General features: G+C 38.6%; 1 protein-coding gene and 1 long non-coding RNA gene across 14 annotated transcripts in view; both read right to left on the bottom strand.

Moving 5' to 3' along the window:
- MRTFA (myocardin related transcription factor A) overlaps positions 1 to 23,606 on the bottom strand; it is a 206,395-nt gene that overhangs the window by 76,339 nt on the left and 106,450 nt on the right. The window contains exon 1 of one of the 13 annotated variants that reach the window (XM_082350093.1): positions 17,858 to 18,994. The exons of the other annotated variants lie outside the window; for them this stretch is intronic. The gene's annotated coding sequence lies outside the window, so the exon portion shown is untranslated. Of the gene's footprint in view, positions 1 to 17,857; positions 18,995 to 23,606 lie in introns of those variants that run through there. 13 annotated transcript variants of the gene reach the window in all.
- Positions 11,096 to 17,835, bottom strand: LOC309609120. Its single transcript, XR_014233274.1, has 2 exons — positions 12,767 to 17,835; positions 11,096 to 12,690 (listed from the first exon to the last, which is right to left on the bottom strand). It is a non-coding gene; the product is annotated as an uncharacterized lncRNA (long non-coding RNA).

Here is a 23,606-nt window from a genome sequence, read left to right on the forward strand (position 1 = left end):
AATTTTTTGGAAGAGTTTGAGAAGGATGGGCATTAGCTCTTCTCTAAATGGTTGATAGAATTCACCTGTGAAGCCATCTGGTCGTGGACTTCTGTTCGTTGGAAGATTTTTAATCACAGTTTCAATTTCATTACTTGTGATTGGTCTGTTCATGTTTTCTATTTCTTCCTGGTTCAGTCTTGGAAGGTTATACCTTTCTAAGAATTTGACCATTTCTTCCACGTTGTCCATTTTATTGGCATAGAGTTGCTTGTGGTAGTCTCTTAGGATGCTTGGTATTTCTGCAGTGTCTGTTGTAACTTCTCCTTTTTCATTTCTAATTTTATTGATTTGAGTCCTCTCCCTCTTTTTCTTGATGAGTCTGGCTAATGGTTTATCAATTTTGTTTATCTTCTCAAAGAACAAGCTCTTAGGTTTATTGATCTTTGCTATTTTTTTGTTTCTATTTCATTTATTTCTGCTCTGATCTTTATGATTTCTTTCCTTCTGCTAACTTTGGGTTTTGTTTGTTCTTCTTTCTCTAGTTCCTTTAGGTGTAAGGTTAGATTGTTTATTTGAGACTTTTCTTGTTTCTTGAGGTAGGCTTGTATAGCTATAAACTTCCCTCTTAGAACTGCTTTTGCTGCATCCCATAGGTTTTGGATCGTCATGTTTTCGTTGTCATTTTTCTGCAGGTATTTTCTGATTTCCTCTGATTTCTTCAGTGATCTCTTGGTTATTTAGTAACGTATTGTTTAGCCTCCATGTGTTTGTGTTTTTTACGTTTTTTCCCCTGTAACTGATTTCTAATCTCATGGCGTTGTGGTCAGAAAAGATTCTTGATATGATTTCAATTTTCTTAAATTTATTGAGGCTTGATTTGTGACCCAAGATGTGATCTATCCTGGAGAATGTTCTGTGTGCACTTGAGAAGAAAGTGTGATCTGCTGTTTTTGGATGGAATGTCCTATAAATATTAATTAAATCTATCTGGTCTATTGTGTCATTTAAAGCTTCTGTTTCCTTATTAATTTTCTGTTTGGATGATCTGTCCATTGGTGTAAGTGAGGTGTTAAAGTCCCCCACTATTACTGTGTTACTGTCGATTTCCTCTTTTATAGCTGTTAGCAGTTGCCTTATGTATTGAGGTGCTCCTATGTTGGGTGCATATATATTTATAATTGTTATATCTTCTTCTTGGATTAATCCCTTGATCATTATGTAGTGTCCTTCCTTGTCTCTTGTAACATTATTTTAAAGTCTATTTTATCTGATATGAGTATTGCTACTCCAGCTTTCTTTTGATTTCCATTTGCATGGAATAACTTTTTCCATCCCCTCACTTTCAGTCTGTATGTGTCCCTAGGTCTGAAGTGGGTCTCTTGTAGACAGCATATATATGAGTCTTGTTTTTGTATCCATTCAGTGAGCCAGCGTCTTTTAGTTGGAGCATTTAATCCATTCACGTTTAAGGTAATTATCGATATGTATGTTCCTATGACAATTTTCTTAATTGTTATGGGTTTGTTTTTGAGGTCCTTTTCTTCTCTTGTGCTTCCCACTTAGAGAAATTGCTTTAGCATTTGTTGTAGAGCTGGTTTGGTGGTGTTGAATTCTCTTAGCTTTCGCTTGTGTCAAAAGCTTCTGACTTCTCCATCGAATCTGAATGAGATCCTTGCTGGGTAGAGTAATCTTGGTTGTAGGTTCTTCCCTTTCATCACTTTAAATGTATCATGCCACTCCCTTCTGGCTTGTAGAGTTTCTGCTGAGAAATCAGCTGTTAACCTTATGGGAGTTCCCTTGTATGTTATTTGTCATTTTTCCCTCGTTGCTTTCAATAATTTTTGTCTTTAATTTTTGTCAATTTGATTACTATGTGTCTTGGTGTGTTTCTCCTTGGGTTTATCCTGCCTGGGACTCTCTGCGCTTCCTGGACTTGGGTGGCTATTTCCTTTCCTATGTTAGGGAAGTTTTCTACTATAATCTCTTCAAATATTTTCTCGGGTCCTTTCTCTCTCTCTCCTCCTTCTGGGACCCCTATAATGCGAATGTTGTCATGTTTAATGTTGTCCCAGAGGTCTCTTAGGCTGTCTTCATTTCTTTTCATTCTTTTTTCTTTATTCTGTTCCGCAGCAGTGAATTCCATCATTCTGTCTTCCAGGTCACTTATCTGTTCTTCTGCCTCAGTTATTCTCCTATTGATTCCTTCTAGTGTATTTTTCATTTCAGTTATTGTATTTTTCATTTCTGTTTGTTTGTTCTTTAATTCTTCTAGGTCTTTGTTAATAAGCATTTCTTGCATCTTCTCAATCTTTGCCTCCATTCTTTTTCCGAGGTCCTGGATCATCTTCACTATCGTTATTCTGAATTCTTTTTCTGGAAGGTTTCCTATCTCCACTTCATTTAGTTGTTTTTCTGGGGTTCCATCTTGTTCCTTCATCTGGTACATAGCTCTCTGCCTTTTCATCTTGTTTATCTTTCTGTGAATGTGGTTTTTGTTCCACAGGCTGCAGGGTTGTCGTTCTTCTTGCTTCTTCTCGCCAACGTGTTATTTGTGTTCTTTTTGATGATAGCCATTCTGCCAGATGTGAGGTGATATCTCGTGGTTTTGATTTGCATTTCCCTGATGATTAGTGATGTTGAGCATCTTTTCATGTGCTTGTTGGCCATCTGCATGTCCTCTTTGGAAAAATGTCTATTCAGGTCTTCTGCCCACTTTTAAATCGGGTTTTTTTTTTTTCGATTTTTTTTTTTTTGATATTGAGTTATATGAGCTGTTTATACATTTTGGAATATTAACCTCTTATCGGTCATATCATCTGCAAATATTTTCTCCCATTCAGTAGGTTGTCTTTTCATTTTGTCGATGGTTTCCTTTGCTGTGCAAAAGCTTTTAAATTTAATTAGGTCCTATCCCTTAATTAGGTCCTATTTTTGCTTTTATTTTCTTTGCTTTAGGAGACAGATCCAAAAAAAATACTGCTATGATTTATGTCAGAGTGGTCTACCTATGTTTTCTTCTAGGAGTTATATGGTTTCCAGTCTTACATTTATGTCTTTAATCTGAGTTTATTTTTGTATATGGTTTTAAAGAATGTTCTAATTTCATTCTTTTACATGTAGCTGTCCAGTTTTCCCAGCACCACTTATTATTTTTTTTTAAACATCTTTATTGAAGTATAATTGCCTTACAATGTTGTGTTAGCTTCTGCTTTATAACAAAGTTAATCAGTTATACATATACAATATGTTCCCATATCTCTTCCCTCTTGCATCTCCCTCCCTCCCACCCTCCCCATCCCACCCCTCTAGGTGGTCACAAAGCACCGAGCTGATCTCCCTGTGCTATGCGGCTGCTTCCCACTAGCTATCTATTTTACATTTGGTAGTGTATATATGTCCATGACACTCTCTCACCCTGTCACATCTCACCCCACCCCCTCCCCATATCCTCAAGTCCATTCTCTAGTAGGTCTGTGTCTTTATTCCCGTCTTGCCACTAGGTTCTTCATGGCTTTTTTTTCCCTTAGATTCCGTATATATGTGTTAGCATACTGTATTTGTTTTTCTCTTTCTGACTTACTTCACTCTGTATGACAGACTCTAACTCCATCCACCTCATTACAAATACCTCCATTTCATTTCTTTTTATGGCTGAGTAATATTCCATTGTATATATGTGCCACATCTTCTTTATCCATTCATCTGTCGATGGACATTTAGGTTGCTTCCATGTCCTGGCTATTGTAAATACTGCTGCAATGAACATTTTGGTACATGACTCTTTTTGAACTATGGTTTTCTCAGGGTATATGCCCAGTAGTGGGATCCCAGCACCACTTATTGAACAGACTGTCTTTTCTCCATTGTATATTCTTTTCTCCTTTGCCATAAATTAATTGACCAGATGTGCATGGGTTTATTTCTGGGTTTATTTCTGGGCTTTCTATTCTGTTTCATTGATCTATGTGTTTGTTTTTGTGCACTGCAGCTTTGTACTCAGGGAATATGACTTTTGAAGTCAGGGAATATGACTGTGATTCCTCCAGCTCTATTCTTTCTCAAGAATTGTTTTGGCTATTCGGGGTCTTTTGTGTTTCCATACAAATTTTAAAATTATTTGTTCTAGTTCAGTGAAAAATGCCATTGGCATTTTGATAGGGATTGCACTGAATCTGTAGACTGCCTTGGGTAGTATGGTCATTTTAACACTATTAATTCTTCCAATCCAAGAACACGGTATATCTTTCCATCTGTTTGTGTTGTCTTCAATTTCTTTCATCAGTGTCTTACAGTTTTCTGAGCAGGTCTTCTACCTCCTTAGGTAGGTTTATTCCTAGGTATTTCATTCTTTATGATGTGATGGTAAAAAGGATTGTTTCCTTACTTTCTCTTTCTGATAGTTTGTTGTTAGTGTATAGAAATACAAGATTTCTGTATATTAATTTTGTATGCTGCAACTTTACCAAACTCACTGATGAGCTCCAGTAATTTTCTGGTGGCATCTTTAGGATTTTCTATATATTGCATCATGTCATCTGCAAACAGTGACGGTTTTACTCCTTCCTTTCCAGTTTGGATTCTTTCTATTTCTTTTTCTTGTCTGATTACTGTGGCTAAGACTGCCAATACTGTGTTGAATAAAAGTGCCAAGAGTGGGCATCCTTGTCTTATTCCTGATCTTATGACTTTAAAAGATTTATTCAGTTATCTCATTCTGATTGCTGCATTTGTCAGTTGACGTTTTTCTATACCACATTTCTAAAACTAATGACGCTCCCCATTTATCACCACGTTCACAGCTTAAGCAAAGTTAAGATACACAGAAGGTAAACACTATCTGCAAACAGCTAACCCAATGCACTAGCTAGCAGCAAGCACAGATGATGTGCAATGAAAACAGACTCTATAAAATGTAACCATGATCACAATGGGATGACTATAGCTGACACTGCTGTAGGACATACAGGAGAAATGTTAAGAGAGTAAATCCTTAGAGTTCTCATCACAAGGGGAAATTCTGTTTTCCTTTTTTCTTTTCATCTTACTTTTCTTTGTATTGTATCTATATGAGAAGATGGATGTTTGCTGAACGTATTTTTGGTAATCATTTCAGAATATATGTGAACCAAACCATCATGCTGTTTGCCTTAAACTTACACAGTGATGTATGTCAACTGTTTCTCAATGAAACTGGAAAAAAATTTATAACCACAAAATGTTCTTGAACACACTATTATTTCAATTCTTCAATGGCCAAATACAATAAATACTGATCATGCTTATTATGGATGGTGAGTTCTGACTAGGATAGATGATGGTTTCCATTAGCAGCTGTTGAAAGCCACTGTGCACCCAAAGAGAAGCGTACTCTAATCTTAGAAACCAAATTCTTACATTACAAAAAAGTGGCCCCAAATCCCAGTTCCTGTGGAAAGAACCTATTACTAACATTCCTCCACCTTGAAGAAACTTCCAATTGAGATACATTTTTGTATCTAAAGGTAGGGCCAGAGTTTCCTGAATGAACAGAAGGCATTCCATCCACAGAAAGTGGTAGCGTGCATAAATAAATTTTATTGGAGATAGACAAACCCATTTTTTTACACTCCATCAGCAATTGTGCTTTAAAGTTTTTGTTATTTACTTAATCAAATGGGAGACTAAGCTGTCGAGGAGAAACACTTATTTTTCCCTAGAAGCCACTATGCTAATCTTAATGACAGCACATATGCCAGGTACTGTTCTAGGTGCTTTACACATACCAGCTCCTTTAATCTTCACAAAAACCCAGGGTTCTCAACTCGGGGTGATTTTGCCCAGAAGGAGACATATGGCAATGTCTGAAAACATTTTTGCTTCTTACAACTGGAGGGAGCTACTGGCATCTAGTAGGCAGCAGCCAGGGACGCTGCTAAACACCCTACAAAGCACAGGACAGCCCCCACAACACAGAATTATCCAGCCCCAAATGTCAATAGTGCAGAGGCTGAGAAACCCTGTAATGACCCCATGAGGTAGGTACTACTGTTGTTCCCATTTTTCAGATGAAGAAACTGAGGCACCCAAAAAGATAAATAACTTGCTTAAGGTCACACATCTAGCAGATGGCAAAGCCAGGATCTGAACCTAACAGTCTAGCTCCAGAGTTCTTTCTCTTAACCTCTCATAAGAAAGAAAGATGCGAAAACATATTAAAAGCAGCAAGGGAAAAACAACAAATAACACACAAGGGAATCCCCATAAGGTTAACATCTGATCTTTCAGCAGAAACTCTGCAAGCCAGAAGGGAGTGGCAGGATATACTTAAAGTGATGAAGGAGAAAAACCTACAACCAAGGTTACTCTACCCAGCAAGGATCTCATTCAGATTTGATGGAGACATTAAAACCTTTACAGACAAGCAAAAGCTGAGAGAGTTCAGCACCACCAAACCAGCTTTACAACAAATGCTAAAGGAACTTCTCTAGGCAAGAAACACAAGAGAAGGAAAACACCTACAATAACAAACCCAAAACATTTAAGAAAATGGGAATGGGAACATACATATCGATAATTACCTTGAATGTAAATGGATTAAATGCTCCCACCAAAAGACACAGACTGGCTAAATGGATACAAAAACAAGACCCATATATATGCTGTCTACAAGAGACCCACTTCAGACCTAGAGACACATACAGACTGAAAGTGAGGGGATGGAAAAAGATATTCCATGCAAATGGAAATCAAAAGAAAGCTGGAGTAGCAATTCTCATATCAGACAAAATAGACTTTAAAATAAAGAATATTATAAGAGACAAAGAAGGACACTATATAATGATCAAGGGATCGATCCAAGAGGAAGGTATAACAATTGTAAATATTTATGCACCCAACATAGGAGCACCTCAATACATAAGGCAAATACTAACAGCCATAAAAGGGGAAATTGACAGCAACACAATCATAGTAGGGGACTTTAACACCCCACTTTCATCAATGGACAGATCATCCAAAATGAAAATAAATAAGGAAACACAAGCTTTAAATGATACATTAAACAAGATGGACTTAATTGATATTTATAGGACATTCCACCCAAAAACAACAGAATACACATTTTTCTCAAGTGCGCATGGAACATTCTCCAGGATAGATCATATCTTGGGTCACAAATCAAGCCTTGGTAAATTTAAGAAAATTGAAATCGTATCAAGTATCTTTTCTGACCACAACGCTATGAGACTAGATATCAATTACAGGAAAAGATCTGTAAAAAATACAAACACATGGAGGCTACACAATACACTACTTAATAATGAAGTGATCACTGAAGAAATCAAAGGGGAAATCAAAAAATACCTAGAAACAAATGACAATGGAGATACGACGACCCAAAACCTATGGGACGCAGCAAAAGCAGTGCTAAGAGGGAAGTTTATAGCAATACAAGCCTACCTCAAGAAACAGGAAACATCTCGAATAAACAACCTAACCTTGCACCTAAAGCAATTAGAGAAAGAAGAACAAAAAAACCCCAAAGCTAGCAGAAGGAAAGAAATCATAAAGATCAGGTCAGAAATAAATGAAAAAGAAATGAAGGAAACAATAGCAAAAATCAATAAAACTAAAAGCTGGTTCTTTGAGAAGATAAACAAAATTGATAAACCATTAGCCAGACTCATCAAGAGAAAAAGGGAGAAGACTCAAATCAATAGAATTAGAAATGAAAAAGGAGAAGTAACCACTGACACTGCAGAAATACAAAAGATCATGAGAGATTACTACAAGCAACTCTACGCCAATAAAATGGACAACCTGGAAGAAATGGACAGATTCTTAGAAATGCACAAACTGCCGAGACTGAACCAGGAAGAAATAGAAAATATGAACAGACCAATCACAAGCACTGAAATTGAAACTGTGATTAAAAACCTTCCAACAAACAAAAGCCCAGGACCAGATGGCTTCACAGGTGAATTCTATCAAACATTTAGAGAAGAGCTAACACCTATCCTTCTCAAACTCTTCCAAAATATTGCAGAGGGAGGAACACTCCCAAACTCATTCTACGAGGCCACCATCACCCTGATACCAAAACCAGACAAAGATGTCACAAAGAAAGAAAACTACAGGCCAATATCACTGATGAACATAGATGCAAAAATCCTCAACAAAATACTCGCAAACAGAATCCAACAGCACATTAAAAGGATCATACACCATGATCAAGTGGGGTTTATCCCAGGAATGCAAGGATTCTTCAATATACGTAAATCAATCAATGTGATACACCATATTAACAAATTGAAGGAGAAAAACCATATGATCATCTCAATAGATTCAGAGAAAGCTTTCGACAAAATTCAACACCCATTTATGATAAAAGCCCTGCAGAAAGTAGGCATAGAGGGAACTTTCCTCAACATAATAAAGGCCATATATGACAAACCCACAGCCAACATTGTCCTCAATGGTGAAAAACTGAAACCATTTCCACTAAGATCAGGAACAAGACAAGGTTGCCCACTCTCACCACTATTATTCAACATAGTTTTGGAAGTGTTAGCCACAGCAATCAGAGAAGACAAAGAAATAAAAGGAATCCAAATCGGAAAAGAAGAAGTAAAGCTGTCACTGTTTGCAGATGACATGATACTATATATAGAGAATCCTAAAGATGCTACCAGAAAACTCCTAGAGCTAATCAATGAATTTGGTAAAGTAGCAGGATGCAAAATTAATGCACAGAAATCTCTTGCATTTCTATACACTAATGACGAAAAATCTGAAAGTGAAATTAAGAAAACACTCCCGTTTACCATTGCAACAAAAAGAATAAAATATCTAGGAATAAACCTACCTAAGGAGACAAAAGACCTGTATGCAGAAAATTATAAGACACTGATGAAAGAAATTAAAGATGATACAAATAGATGGAAAGATATACCATGTTCCTGGATTGGAAGAATCAACATTGTGAAAATGACTCTACTACCCAAAGCAATCTACAGATTCAATGCAATCCCTATCAAACTACCACTGGCATTTTTCACAGAACTAGAACAAAAAATTTCACAATTTGTATGGAAACACAAAAGACCCCGAATAGCCAAAGCAATCTTGAGAACGAAAAATGGAGCTGGGGGAATCAGGCTCCCTGACTTCAGACTATATTACAAAGCTACAGTAATCAAGACAGTTTGGTACTGGCACAAAAACAGAAATATAGATCAATGGAACAGGATAGAAAGCCCAGAGATAAACCCACGCACATATGGTCACCTTATCTTTGATAAAGGAGGCAAGCATATACAGTGGAGAAAAGACAGCCTCTTCAATGGGTGGTGCTGGGAAAATTGGACAGATACATGTAAAAGTATGAAATTAGAACACTCCCTGACACCATGCACAAAAATAAACTCAAAATGGATTAAAGACCTAAGTGTAAGACCAGACACTATCAAACTCTTAGAGGAAAACATAGGCAGAACATTCTATGACATACATCACAGCAAGACTCTTTTTGACCCAGCTCCCAGAGAAATGGAAATAAGAACACAAATAAACAAATGGGACCTAATGAAACTTAAAAGCTTTTGCACAGCAAAGGAAACCATAAACAAGACCAAAAGACAACCATCAGAATGGGAGAAAATATTTGCAAATGAAGCAACTGACAAAGGATTAATCTCCAAGATTTACAAGCAGCTCATGCAGCTCAATAACAAAAAAACGAACAACCCAATCCAAAAATGGGCAGAAGACCTAAATAGACATTTCTCCAAAGAAGATATACAGATGGCCAACAGACACATGAAAGAATGCTCAACATCATTAATCATTAGAGAAATGCAAATCAAAACTACAATGAGATATCATCTCACACCAGTCAGAATGGCCATCATCAAAAAATCTAGAAACAATAAATGCTGGAGAGGGTGTGGAGGAAAGGGAACTCTCTTGCACTGTTGGTGGGAATGTAAATTGATACAGCCACTATGGAGAACAGTATGGAGGTTCCTTAAAAAACTACAAATAGAACTACCATACGATCCAGCAATCCCACTACTGGGCATATACCCTGAGAAAACCATAGGTCAAAAAGAGTCATGTACCAAAATGTTCATTGCAGCTCTATTTACAATAGCCAGGACATGGAAGCAACCTAAATGTCCATCAACAGATGAATGGATAAAGAAGATGTGGCACATATATACAATGGAATATTACTCAGCCATAAAAAGAAATGAAATGGAGGTATTTGTAATGAGGTGGATGGAGTTAGAGTCTGTCATACAGAGTGAAGTAAGTCAGAAAGAGAAAAACAAATACAGTATGCTAACACATATATACGGAATCTAAGGGGAAAAAAAAGCCATGAAGAACCTAGTGGCAAGACGGAATAAAGACACAGACCTACTAGAGAATGGACTTGAGGATATGGGGAGGGGGTGGGGTGAGATGTGACAGGGTGAGAGAGTGTCATGGACATATATACACTACCAAATGTAAAATAGATAGCTAGTGGGAAGCAGCCGCATAGCACAGGGAGATCAGCTCGGTGCTTTGTGACCACCTAGAGGGGTGGGATGGGGAGGGTGGGAGGGAGGGAGATGCAAGAGGGAAGAGATATGGGAACATATTGTATATGTATAACTGATTAACTTTGTTATAAAGCAGAAGCTAACACACCATTGTAAGGCAATTATACTTCAATAAAGATGTTTAAAAAAAAAAAAAAAAGAAAGAAAGAAAGATGCTAGTTGGGAAGCTTACCTACAACTTTCTCCCCATCTTCCTAGATTCCAGGCTTATCTGGGAGAATGTATCATTTATTTGTTCATTCACTTGAAATTCCATCTATCCACCTGCGCATCTATCCAATCAACAAGTATTTATTGAGCGTATGTGCCAGATGCTGCTCAAGGCAATTCTAGGTGAACAAGATCTCTGTCCTTGTGGCACATGCGTTCCTCACTCATATTTCCTCCCTGTCCTTACTAGTCCTTGAACATGCTAAGCATGATCACACTTGTGCCTGGAAAGTTTTTCCCCAGAAAAACCCTCACTTCATTCAGATCTCTGCTTAAAGTGTCACTTCCTCAAAAAGGCCTTCCCTGACCACCATCTCTTTTCTTTTCTTTTTTTTTGGCTGTGCCCCACGGCTTGTGGGATCTTAGTTTCTCGATCAGGGATCAAACCTGCGCCCTCAGCAGTGAAAGCGCAGAGTCCTAACCACTGGACCGCTAGGGAATTCCCATGACCACCATTTCTAAATTAGCTACAGACTCTTACCATCTATCCCCTTTCTCTGCTTTCTTTTTCTAAACAGCACTTATCATTCCTAATATTATGTTAATATTTGCTCGTTGTCACTACCTCCCTCTCACCAATAGAACGTAAACTCCATGAGAGATCTATCTCCAGAATTGAGACGTCTACCTGGCACACAGAAAGCATTCAGTAAGTATTTGTTGAATGGCTGGATTAGCAAATGCCTTTTCAATTGAACCATTTCCTCATGACTACCATCCCTCACCTGGACTTTTGCAACTGCTTCTTATTTGGTCTCCCTGCCATCTTTCTTAAGCCCCTTCAATTCATCTTCTACACTGAAACCAGAATAATCTTTCTAAAATGCAAATCTAATGTCATGCCTCTACTCAAAGCCCTTCAATGACTTCCCATTGTGCTGAGGATAAAAAGCCCAAACTCCTAACATGTCTTTTAAGGCCCCCTTGAATTTCTGAGTTATTCTTAGCATTCATCATTTCACATTTTATAGGTGAAGTCACAGCAACAGCAGTAATAGCTAACATGTACTGAGCACATGCTGTGTGCCAGGCACTAATCTAAGGGCACTATATGTCAGAAATCACTTAGGCCTAATCTATGGGGTAGAAATTACTGTTATGTCGATTTTCAGATGGGGAAACTGAGACACAGCTAAATAACTGTCCAAGGGCAACTAGTAAGTGGTAGGGCCAGGATGTAAACCCGGGCAGTCAGGTTCCAGAGCCCGCCCTCAAATCCATTATACTACACTGTCTCTATATACCAGCTGTAAGAGAAGTCCATTAGTTCCTTGAAGGTGCTGTTTTACTTCTCACCTTCAGATGTTCACATTGTCCTCTCTGCTGGAACATCCCTCAGATCATAGCTTAAATATCCCTCCCTCTGTGAGACCTTCCTACGATGCACCCTAGAATTGTTTGCATCCCCCTGCTCTGCTCTCCCATGGCATTCTGAATTTCCCATTATAACTCCCATTCTATTTTATTGTAATTACTTGTCTGCCTTCACCAATAAATTTCAGGCTGCACGAGGACAAGAGCCATGTCTATCCTGTTCACCTCTGCACCCCTAGCACCTGGCACAGGCCCTGGGATATATGAGGGGCTGAGTGAGTAATTTCACATGGCACCAGCACTACAAGCCTTTCCTAACCCCCTCCCAAAAGTGATTCACTGTTTCTCTAAGAGCCCTGCTCATAGAGCACACATTTTATGCTTCATATTTTGTTAAATAGTATCTACTAAAAAGGATGGAGGGACTTCCCTGGTGGTCCAGTGGTAAAGAATCGGCCTTCCAACGCAGGGGACGTGGGTTTGAACTAAAATCCCACATGCCGCAGAGCAACTAAGCCTGCGTGGCATAACTACGGAGCTCGCGCGCCTCAACTAGAGCCCGTGTGCCACAAACTACAGAGCCCACGTGCTCTGGAACCTGAGCGCCACAACTACAAAGCCCACATGCCCTGGAACCCGTGCACCACAACTACAGAGCCCACGTGCTCTGGAACCTGAGCGCCACAACTACAAAGCCCACATGCCCTGGAACCCGTGCACCACAACTACAGAGCCCACGTGCCCTGGAGCCTGCGCGCCACAACTAGAGAAGAGAAAACCCACACGTCACAACTAGAGAGAAGCCCATGTGCCACAACGAAGAGCCTATGCACCGCGACTAAGACCCAACACAGCCAAACATAAATAAAATAAATAAATAGTAATAAATCTTTTTTAAAAAAAGGAAGTATATACATATCCTCTCCCTGTATGCTTGTGAAAAGCAGGTATAACATCTTATATATTTATGCGAGCTTTGAAGCGACTCTCACAAACTTAGCGCTTAAAAAGTAATTATTGTGTACAAAGGATCTCTCTGTATTATTTCTTACAACTGCCTGTAAATCTACAGTTATCTCAACCAAAATTTCAATTTAAAAAATAATTATTGAGGGTGGGAGGGAGGTCCAAGAAGGAGGGGATATAAGTATACATATAGCTGATTTACTTCGTTGTACAGCAGAAACTAACACAACATTGTGGAGCAATTATACTCCAAAAAATAATAATAATAATAGTAATTATTGAAAGAAATGGATTGATAAATAATTACTCAATAGCTTAAAAATGACTCCCCACTATCCGATTAAGGCCAAACTCTCCAATTTAACATTCAAGGTCTTCGATTATCCAGCTCCTTATTATCTATTCAACCCAATCTTCTCTTCCAACTATACCATACCTCCTATTCCAATCAAGGTGAAACCTTATTCTTCTGACATACCAGCCTAGTCTAGTTTCCAGATCTTGCCTTAGGATACTCCTCCTACCTGAACGCCATCTGATTCAACCCTTCCCTCCTCCGACTCCTGTTACCTATGCTAACAGCACTTTTCCTCTTAGGTCCAGCTCTAATCTTACCTCCACTGTGAAGTTTTCCTGACCTCATTTCTTTCTTTTTTCTTAGGATTTTATAATCTTCACTAACCACTGTATCTCCAACAAGAATGCAAATTTCTTGAGTCTCAGAATCATTCCTTCTACTTCTCAGGAATCCCCCAGAGTACCTACCAGAGTGTTAAGTATATATATAATCAGTAATAAATAAATACTTGCTGATTAAAAGAGAAGTCTCGTTAGCCATGCACATTATCAACCCTCAATCATCCAGGCTAATAGAAGAGCCAGTGTATAGAAAGACAACCTGCTGGATGAGTCCAACTATCTTTTAGAGTGGGCAGGAATGCCTATATTTGTATTAAGTACTGTGCAGTTGTTTCCAATTTTCCAGGAAGTCACAAAGCTGCCACAAATGGTCTAACTGCACAATTCTTCCCTTGTCAAGGCCCAGAGTCTGCACAGCTTATCATTCCATACTGGCAAACAACTGTATAACTTTTCCTCATCGGTGACACAAAGATAAAAATAAGCAGAGGTAGTCATATTCTAAACATTCGCTGGATCTCACCTTCTCCTAATAGGGAGATCATTGTTTGGGCACAAAAGATCATCTATTCTAACTCTCACTAGGCAAATATCTTGTTTGTATCAACAAAGTGCTTTTGTAAATAGAACAGAGTGACAATATCAATAAGAATTTGAACAAGAGGCTTGCCAAAGAAAATCCCTGTGATGATCTACTCTTAGGATAATCCAGAATTGATAAAAAGCCAAATTCTTCCCACAGTCCATAGAGATTTGCCCCAGCCTACGGCTATTTTCCCTGAGAGTTTGTAAACTCCTCAAACTATGGTTAGCTTCTCTTTCTCATCCAACTGGTCACAGTTTTCTTATAACAACATACCACACATCTGAGAAGCTAAGTTTCTCAGCCTGAATTTCTGTTTGTACCTGGTAAAGCTACAGCTTTCTCCCAGAGGGATTCCAAAATGCCTAAGCTTCTCTCCAGAAAACTCTCCAAATACTTTCAGTAACCTAATAGCAATAGCTTTGCTACTAAAAAATTTCCCAACATCTTTCTGCTTTGGCAGGCCCTGCTGAAATCCCCCTCCCCATAAGGGGGAATCTGAGTAAAAACACTACCAGCTTCAAGTTCCCTTAGGCAAATTTCCAGCCCCAGTGCAAGGCCATGAGGTTAAACATTTCTCAATGACGCAGGCTCCCTCAGAGGGAGGAACAAGAAAGAAAAAAAAAAAAAGAAAAATCAAAACTTATTCTTCCCAGTGCAATAAATCAAGAGACAACCGCCAAGTCCTAAAAAATAAAGTATGAGTGAAGTTAAACTATACACTGTTTGTTTTGCCAAGGCCCCTCGTAGAAGCACAGAACCAGGATGAGAGCTGTGGGATAGGAGAAAAGGCAACTGCAGAACCAGCAGTCCAGCCAAACAGACAGATAATTCTCTAGGTTCTTTAGAGAATCTCTAGAATACTGATAATGTGTACATTTCCAGCCACTGTATAATTTATGATAACTAGAGCAACTAAAGCAAAATGACTGAATTGGTGGTTGTGGGGTAAGGAAATGGAATCACACATGAAACAAATCATTATTTAGGATTAAAATGTGTATTAGGTGGAAGGCTGAAAAAACCAAAGGAAAGTATGTTTAATCAACTTCTTGGGGAAAGAGTATAAGGCTGATCATAGAGAAAGCAAACTCATCTGAGGGGCTGGGAGGGCTCTTGGACCTCTGGCCGCCTGCAGATAGATAAAAGAATGAAATAAAATCAGAATTGTTGGGACTTCCCTGGTGGTCCAGTGGCTGGGACTCCGAGCTCCCAATGCAGGGGGCCCGGGTTTGACCCCTGGTCAGGGAACTAGATCCTGCATGCCGCAACTAAAACCTGGCGCAGCCAAATAAATTAATTAATTAATTAATTTTAAAAATCAGAATTGTCCCCTCAGAACTCATTTACAGATCACAGAACTTTAGAGTTAGAAAGGGCCTAATGCTTACAAGAAAATGCTAATGATGAAAATATTGTTACATCTGTACAGCACTTCCCCTTTCAAAGTACTTTCATTCATTTAGTCCTTAAATAAATTAAACTATTATATAGCTGCTGTGTGACAGGAACTGTGGATATAGAAATAAGACACCATCCCTGCATTCAAGGAGCTTACTGTTGAGCTCTGCTAGGAACAATAATGCAATAAAACTAACCCTCTGGTCGTCTGTCCCAAGTATAGGGAGAGCACAGGAGAAGGAGCACCGAAGTCCATCTGGAATCAAAGACAGCATGCATCTCGGAAGAGGGAGCCCTTGAGTTGGGACTTGAAAGCAGAAGTTAGTCGGCTGGCAAACAGAGAGAGGAACGGTCAAGGCAGAGGGAAGATTATATGCAAAGGAATAGAAAATCAAAAGAGCACAGAATGTTCTGGAAACTAAAAGCAGTTTAGCATTGCTGGAGACTGTGAAGTTAGAAGTGATAGGAGGATAATTAGTCAGAGGCCAAATAGACAATATAATAAAGTATAATAGTTTAAATTTTACCCCATAAGAAACCGAAGCATTCTGAGAAGAATAAAATGATTAGAATTGATTGTTAAGAAAAAGTATCTTGGCAGCTGTAGGAAGGGCAGACTAGAGAAGAACCAGGTTATAGGCAGAGAGACTAGTAAGAAGGCTACTGAAACCACAGTGAGAAACGATGACAGTCTCATCTAGGGCAGTGAGACAAAATAGGAGAAGTCAAAGTAAAGGTAGAATCTACAGAACTCAGAGACCAAATAGATGTGAAGAATATAGGCAAAGAGGAATTGAGAATGACTCCTGATTTTCTGGGTAGGAAACTGGTCTCGAGTTAGGGAACGCAGGGGTAGCCGTGAGGACTGGTAACAGCAACTTTAAATCTGTAAGAGCCTGAAGTGTATGTAGTCGTCTAGATGTCCAGGTGGAAAGAAGTAGTAGATTAAATGAAGCTACTAGAGCTCAGGAAATATGGTGGGGCTAGAGATATAGATGCAGACATCCTGAATAAGTGGTAGCTGAAGCCACGAGTTGGGATGAGATTGCTAGGGAGAATGTGCAGACTGAGAAGAAAAATGGGTCATGGACTAACCCTGGGAAAAACTGACACTTAAGGGACAGGAAGAAGAAGAGAAGACTGCAAAAGAGATTCAACAGTGGACAGAGAGGTAGAAGGCAAGTTGAAGAGAGAATGTTGTCTATAGTTTAGCTGCCCAGATCTGAATACCTTTCCTATTTGGGGGAAATTCCAAGATAGGGGAAGGCAGGCCTCTCTTCCTACTACAGAGTCCCTCTCTCTGCATCCTGGCATCCAGCTCACAAATACAACCCAAGTCCAGCCAATCACATCCTCTCATCTAGAACTTTGCAAATTGGGGGAATGACACAAATGTGGAAAATATAATCAGAAATTATCCCTGGCACTATGGCAAGTATCTACCGGTGGCACTGCCAATAGCTGCAGGCATTCACTGGAGACCAGGCCAGCAGCAGTGGCAGAGAAAGTCCAGTAAGCAGTGCCAGTGACAGAGTCCTCAGCAGACTAGTCCTGTGACATGGTCTTCGCTATGTCTTGCCTCGCTCAGTTTCTGCTCACTTTCCGACCTTTGTTAGACAGCCTTCTTATTAAGGCTGCGTACTATCCAATACTCTTCCAAAAAATTGATTTTATGCTTAGATTAACCAAGATCACACAAAGAACCCTGAGTAGTATAGAATAAGGAGAGAGCACTGAATAGGGTCAAATGGTAAAGAAAAGTCAAGTAAGAGGAGGCCTAAAATGGGTCCACTGCATAGGGTGACTAGTAGTCAGCAGTGTTCTTGGTGACACTGTTCACGTGTGTTACCTCATTCCACCCTCACAACACCTTCTGAGGAAAATAAAGCAGGTACTACATCTTTATTTTATGGTGAAAAAATTGAGACTAAAAAAGATTAAGATCATACAGTTCTTTTGACTATCCGCAGTTGCTCTCAAGAAAGTTACTTTATAGATGCTCATTAAAGGAGACGTTAAATGTCTACACTAATTCTTACACTGAATGTCAACTAACACAGATGATGATCACATATGGCCCCCAATCCTGGACTTCTAGCTTCTTCAATTTTGGCAATATAAAGAGGATCCCAACAAAAGAACTAGGATTCTCATAGACAACCACCCAGAAACATACCTCAAGGAACATGAGGCTCCTTGCCATCACCCTTCCATGGCTCATTCAGGGTGCCTTGGCCACTACTTAAAGAATATATCATCAGCTACAAGGACTCCTCAAGTGGAAGAAGGGATCTTCTATCCCTGACCATGAGAACCACTGTGGGAATGAGAGGTTGAGAGCTTTCAGAAGAAGATGGTTATTTCTCAACTTCATTCCTTTGGGATATGTCACAGCCAGGAAGGGAGAAATTGGAAATAGCAGCTTTCACAAGCTGCCAAATCCATGTCCTAGTCCCAGGGGATAATTAGCCAATGAGGTTTTGTAGAGCTGATGTAATGTTGGCAGAGGCTAATGCTTTATGTTTGAACATGTAGCCTCTTGATATTTAGCCACAGGGCTAAAAGGGATGACATCCTGAAAAGCCAAGAACCCATAACACCACCACTTAGCAATTTGCATCTTTAAAGTAATTTGTAAACTAACTGATCCGTCTTTTTTATGAATAGTGTACAAGAGCATTTGTTAAACTATAAATTTTCTAAATCTTATTTTACGTAACTCTTTTACTAGGAAAAGAAATTTCCAAACACCTCCAAAGAACAAAGATAATTTAGAGAGCCTAAAGTAACAAAAGAAAGAAATTAGAAGGAAGGAAAGTTTTCTTAGGAATAAAGTCTGTTTGTGGTACTTTAGTCCCACTACCAAAACGCCAAGTTTAAGGCTGTCTAATGTTCTTATGAAAACAATTTTTGAAACTGAGTAGACTGAGACAAGCGCTTTCAGGAGCACCACATATCTCACAAGAGTACTCTGAAATGCAGGAGGTAAGAAATCAATGGGCAAGAAGCAGAAGTATTCAGACATTAAACTCTTGGTTTGAGCTTGAGCTTTTAAATTGCAAAATGAATGCTTGCCACTTTAATAAAAATTAAGTCCTTTGACTTTAATATGCCATGATGGGGGCTTCCCTGGTGGCGCAGTGGTTGAGAATCTGCCTGCCAATGCAGGGGACACGGGTTCGAGCCCTGGTCTGGGAAGATCCCACATGCCGCGGAGCAACTAGGCCCGTGAGCCACAGCTACTGAGCCTGCGCGTCTGGAGCTTGTGCTCCGCAACAAGAGAGGCCGCAATAGTGAGAGGCCCGCGCACGGCGATGAAGAGTGGCCCCGTTTGCCGCAACTAGGGAAAGCCCTCGCACAGAAACGAAGACCCAACACAGCCAAAAATAAATAAATAAATAATAATTTAAAAAAAATAAAGGAATTCCTTTAAAAAAAAAAAAAATGCCACGATGATCTCCCAAAGCCTCAGACAAAATTAAGTATATTAAAAAGGAAAAAATTTAAATTCTCTCATCAATTGGCCAAAACATAATGCTCCCAAATATGTACTAGCTCCTTACTTGAAGCAAGAGATAACTTTTGGTTCAACCTGGGGCAGAAGTGATCTAGTGATAGAGATACAAATACTCTGTAGTTTATATATCTTGACAATTTCACAAAAATTGAGAATGACTTTTCTCAAAATGAATGATGGAGAGGGAAAGATGGTACAAAAAACCATGACCCTCTACATCTTATAAAGGAACTAGAGACTCATCCTTAGCGGGATACTCTGTACTTGCTCTTCGAGAAACAGTTGGGCTGGGGAACCTAATACCAAATGTTCCAACAGCGGCTTTCTTCCCAATCTCTCCAATATTTCACATTCACTTCATTCACTCATTAACATTTATTCAGCACCAACTAGGTATCAAGCTAGATAGATGCTAGATATAAAGTGGCAAAACAAAATTAACAGGTAAGATAAAATTAAAATGAACAGTAACAGGTAAGGCCTTCATAGCGTTTATAAACTAATGAGGGAAACACACATTAAACAATCAAAAAGTCCCACAAATAAACATATAATCTCTAAGTATAAATGCATGAAGAAAGAGAGAATGAGAAAGAATAAAAATAACCAGAGGGGAGGGGCACGCTAGGGGGGCATTCTCTGAGATCCTAAGGAAGGATGGAACCTAGAAAGCAAAAGGAAAAAGATCAGGAGGTGCAGCTGGAGAAGTAGGCAGGAATGGATAAAATGAACCATGCACACTGAGAAACTCACCTACTATTTCATGAGTACAAATACTGACTTCAGACCTAGATATCTACGCTCTTATTCTAAACTATCGAAACTAGCATATGATCCCTATGCAGGGGACCACGTTTTTCTAGATTCTCAAACACTTTTCAGGTAACACCTATGAAATTCTAAGAGTACATCAAAAAAAGTTTTCCTTCAAATTTATCAAGACTTTTCTAAAAACATTCATACTAACCACCTTAGTTGGGATTAAATATAAATTTAGTAACACTGAGTCAGTTGACCAAAAGCCAAGCTGCAAGGGGATCTTTAGCATAAAACTAATGGGAGATTATTTGCAAACATCTCATGGACTGACCTAGCAGATATAAAACTCAACTGTTAGGATGTTCTGAAAGCTCTATATTACAGAGCTCAGAAGAAAAGGGGGAAGGAGGCAGGGAGACCTTTTTTTCTTACCAGAGTCAGCAAGGACCTTCACATAGAAAATGTTCCTACTCTAAAGATATACAGATTTAAATCTACTTCCTACCCACAGAAACCATTTGCTACATCGGAAAAAATTTCTAATGCACGTTTATGGCAACACACTCAGGAGGTTTTGCTTAGTTTCAAACATATGAAGCTGGTTTGGGCCATGGGTGTTGAGTCAGAAATCTTGCTACACTGCAACTCAAAATAGCGTCCTTTCTAATCCTCGTGAACAGGTACAAGAATCACTGTTAAAAAGAGGGAAGCTTCTAGGCAAAGGTTAGGGCTTGTATGAAGGCTTTCTAAGTTGGGTTAAATGTAGGGGAAAAGGTCATCCTTATGTAGAGAGGAGATCTAGGACAAGAAAATTTAATACAGATATTCAAAAAGAGAAAAAAGTTAGAAATGTGTTTAACAATTATGTCATAGTGTTCTTGGGGTGCAGGGGATAAGGCAGGGAGGGAAGAGGGTAAAAAAGAAGGTAGGCTATGTAATGAAAGAATAGGACAAGGAACCTAGACAAGCTGGGTAGCCTGTCGAGAGCTACTATATATTTATTGGGGGATAAAAGTTAACGTGGAAAGCAATATAATGTAGTGGTAAAGAGCATGGATTCTGAAGCCAGACCATCTGGGTGCAATCTTAGTTCTACCACTTACCAGGTGTGTGGACACGTTCCTTTATCTACTTTGCCCCTCAATTTCACCATCTGTAAAATGGGATAATGAGAGCATCCATTTCACATAGTTATTGCAAAGATTAAAAGAGCTAATATATGTAAGGAGCTTGGAACACTGGCACATGGTAAATCCCATTTAAAATGTGTTAGCTACTATTATTTTATTTTAAATATATTTCTACATTTTTCCTGGAATTCTTATAAAATATACTTAGAATTCCATACTCTATAAATGTGTCTCTTATGTTTTGTGGTTTGTTGCATTGTCCTGTTTGGTCTCTACTAGTTTTTTTTTTTCTTTCTTCTATTAAGCCACATATTAAAGAGATATGCAAAAATGTAAAACAATGCCATTCTCTTACTAATCTTTTATTTTAGAAAATACAGCTATTTTTCTTAAAACATGTTATCTATGTTAACATAGTAAAGGGATTTTTATTTAAGTATAGTTGATTTACAATATTGTGTTAGTTTCAGATCTGCAGCAAAGTGATTCAGTTATATACATACATATATATAGTTTCAGATTATTTTCCATTATAGTTATTATAAGATACTGAATATAGTTTCCTATCTCTAATTTTTAATGATTTGTTTTTCAAATATAAGGCTGTCTTGCCTAAGCTTAAGGGAAATAATAAAAATTTTCTTCACCTGTGGAGAATTTTAAATGGGAAGTACTCTACCCCTGGGTTTAGGCATGGTTAGGCCCAAGAAATGAGTGAGGGCAAGGGAAGGAAACCTCAGGGAGAAAGCTCAGGAACCACCTACAGAGCTGGTTTTGCTAATTTAGAGATTATCTTCCACAACTGTTCTCAAACCTTGGAGGTTTTTGTGTAATATGGCACACTTCCTGACAAGAGATCAGGGAGACAGAGGTGATGTGGGTGGGAAAGAAGTTCACACACTTGGGGTTTTGTTGTGTTTTGTTTGGTTTTTTAAACATTACCTAGCAGTGCTACCTCCTTTTCTCCTTTTGGCTTACTTCCTTCGAGAGTAATTTTAACTCCAATCTCCTGGTGCCCAAATTAGCTCAGGGTACTCCAGAGTGTATGAAGGTGAAAGGCAGTCAACCTGATTTGTTATACCCAATGGAACATTTTTCTGTTGTACATAAAAGGAAAAAAGCAACAAAAGCCCATAAAATGTTCCACAAACTTTAAACTTTAAAAAAATTTTTAGAATAATCACACCCACTCATAGGTTTTGAAAAGCACAGCAACAGAATCACAATAGTTCAAAAGCATAAGAGCACAGTCTGACTGAAAATGATCAATCTAATTTCACTTTGTAAACTGACTAGATGGAAAAGGGAGATAGAAATTAGCAATAGAAGTCAGAGTCCACCAAGTTAATTTTTTAAACAGTTGTTAGCCTTGTATTTATAAAGATGAGAGAGTTTTAATGTAAAGGTGACTTTAAGCTTAAAACAATCAGAGATAATTTTACAAGTTTTTGAAATCAATTTTATTGAAATTTAATCTAGATATGATAGCCTTACCCATTTTAAGCATACAAGTTCAATGCCTTTTGACAAATGTATACACCTGCATAACCAATATGACAATCAAGATACATGATATTTTCACCCCCTCAAGTGCTCTTATGCCCCTTTGTAGTTAACTTCTCTTTCTGCTTCTGGCCCCAGGCAACAACTGATAGGCTACCTGTCACTCTAGAGAAAGCTGCATTGTTTCCCTCAGACTTTTTTTTAAATTGCGGTATCATTCACATTCTATTCAATTCACCCATTCAAAGTCTATAATTCAGTAGTTTTTAGAATATTCCCAAAGTTGTACAACCATCACCACTATCTAGTTCCAGAGTATTTTCAACACCCCCCAAGAAATCTGCATCTATTAACAGTCATTCCCCATCACTGTCCTACCCCCCAACACCAAGCCCTGGCAACCACTAATCTTTCTGTCTCTATGGATTTGCCTATTCTGGACATTTCATATAAATGGAATTATACAGTATGTGGCCTTTTGTGTCTATCTTCTTTCACTTGGTGTGTTTTCAAGGTTCATCCATTTTATAGAATAGTACTTCGTTCCTTTTTATTGGTGAATAACATTCCATTATAAGGATATACTACATTTTGTTTATCCATTCATTAAGTGATGGACATTTGGGGTGTTTCCACTTTTGGCTAACGCTGCTATGAACATCTGTGTACAAGTTTTTGTGTGGAGCGATGTTTTCAGTTTTCTCGCGTATACATCTAGGAGTAGAATTTCTGGGTCATATGGTAAATCTGTTTAACTTTTTGAAAAGATGCCTAACTGTCTGCGTTTTCTTAAACTTTTTATTTTGAGATGATTATAGATTCCCACCCAGTTGTAAGAAATAATTCAGAGATCCGGTTTACCCTTCACCCAGTTCCCCCCCCCCACCACCGCAATGATAACAGCTTGCAAAACTATAGTGCAACATTACAACCATGATACTGACACTGATACAATCAAGATACAGAATATTCCATCACTACAGGATCCCTCATGTTGACCTTTGATAGCCACAATT

Source organism: Balaenoptera borealis, assembly GCF_965194805.1.
Source record: "Balaenoptera borealis genome assembly, chromosome: 13".
Classification (NCBI taxonomy): Eukaryota; Metazoa; Chordata; class Mammalia; order Artiodactyla; family Balaenopteridae; genus Balaenoptera; species Balaenoptera borealis.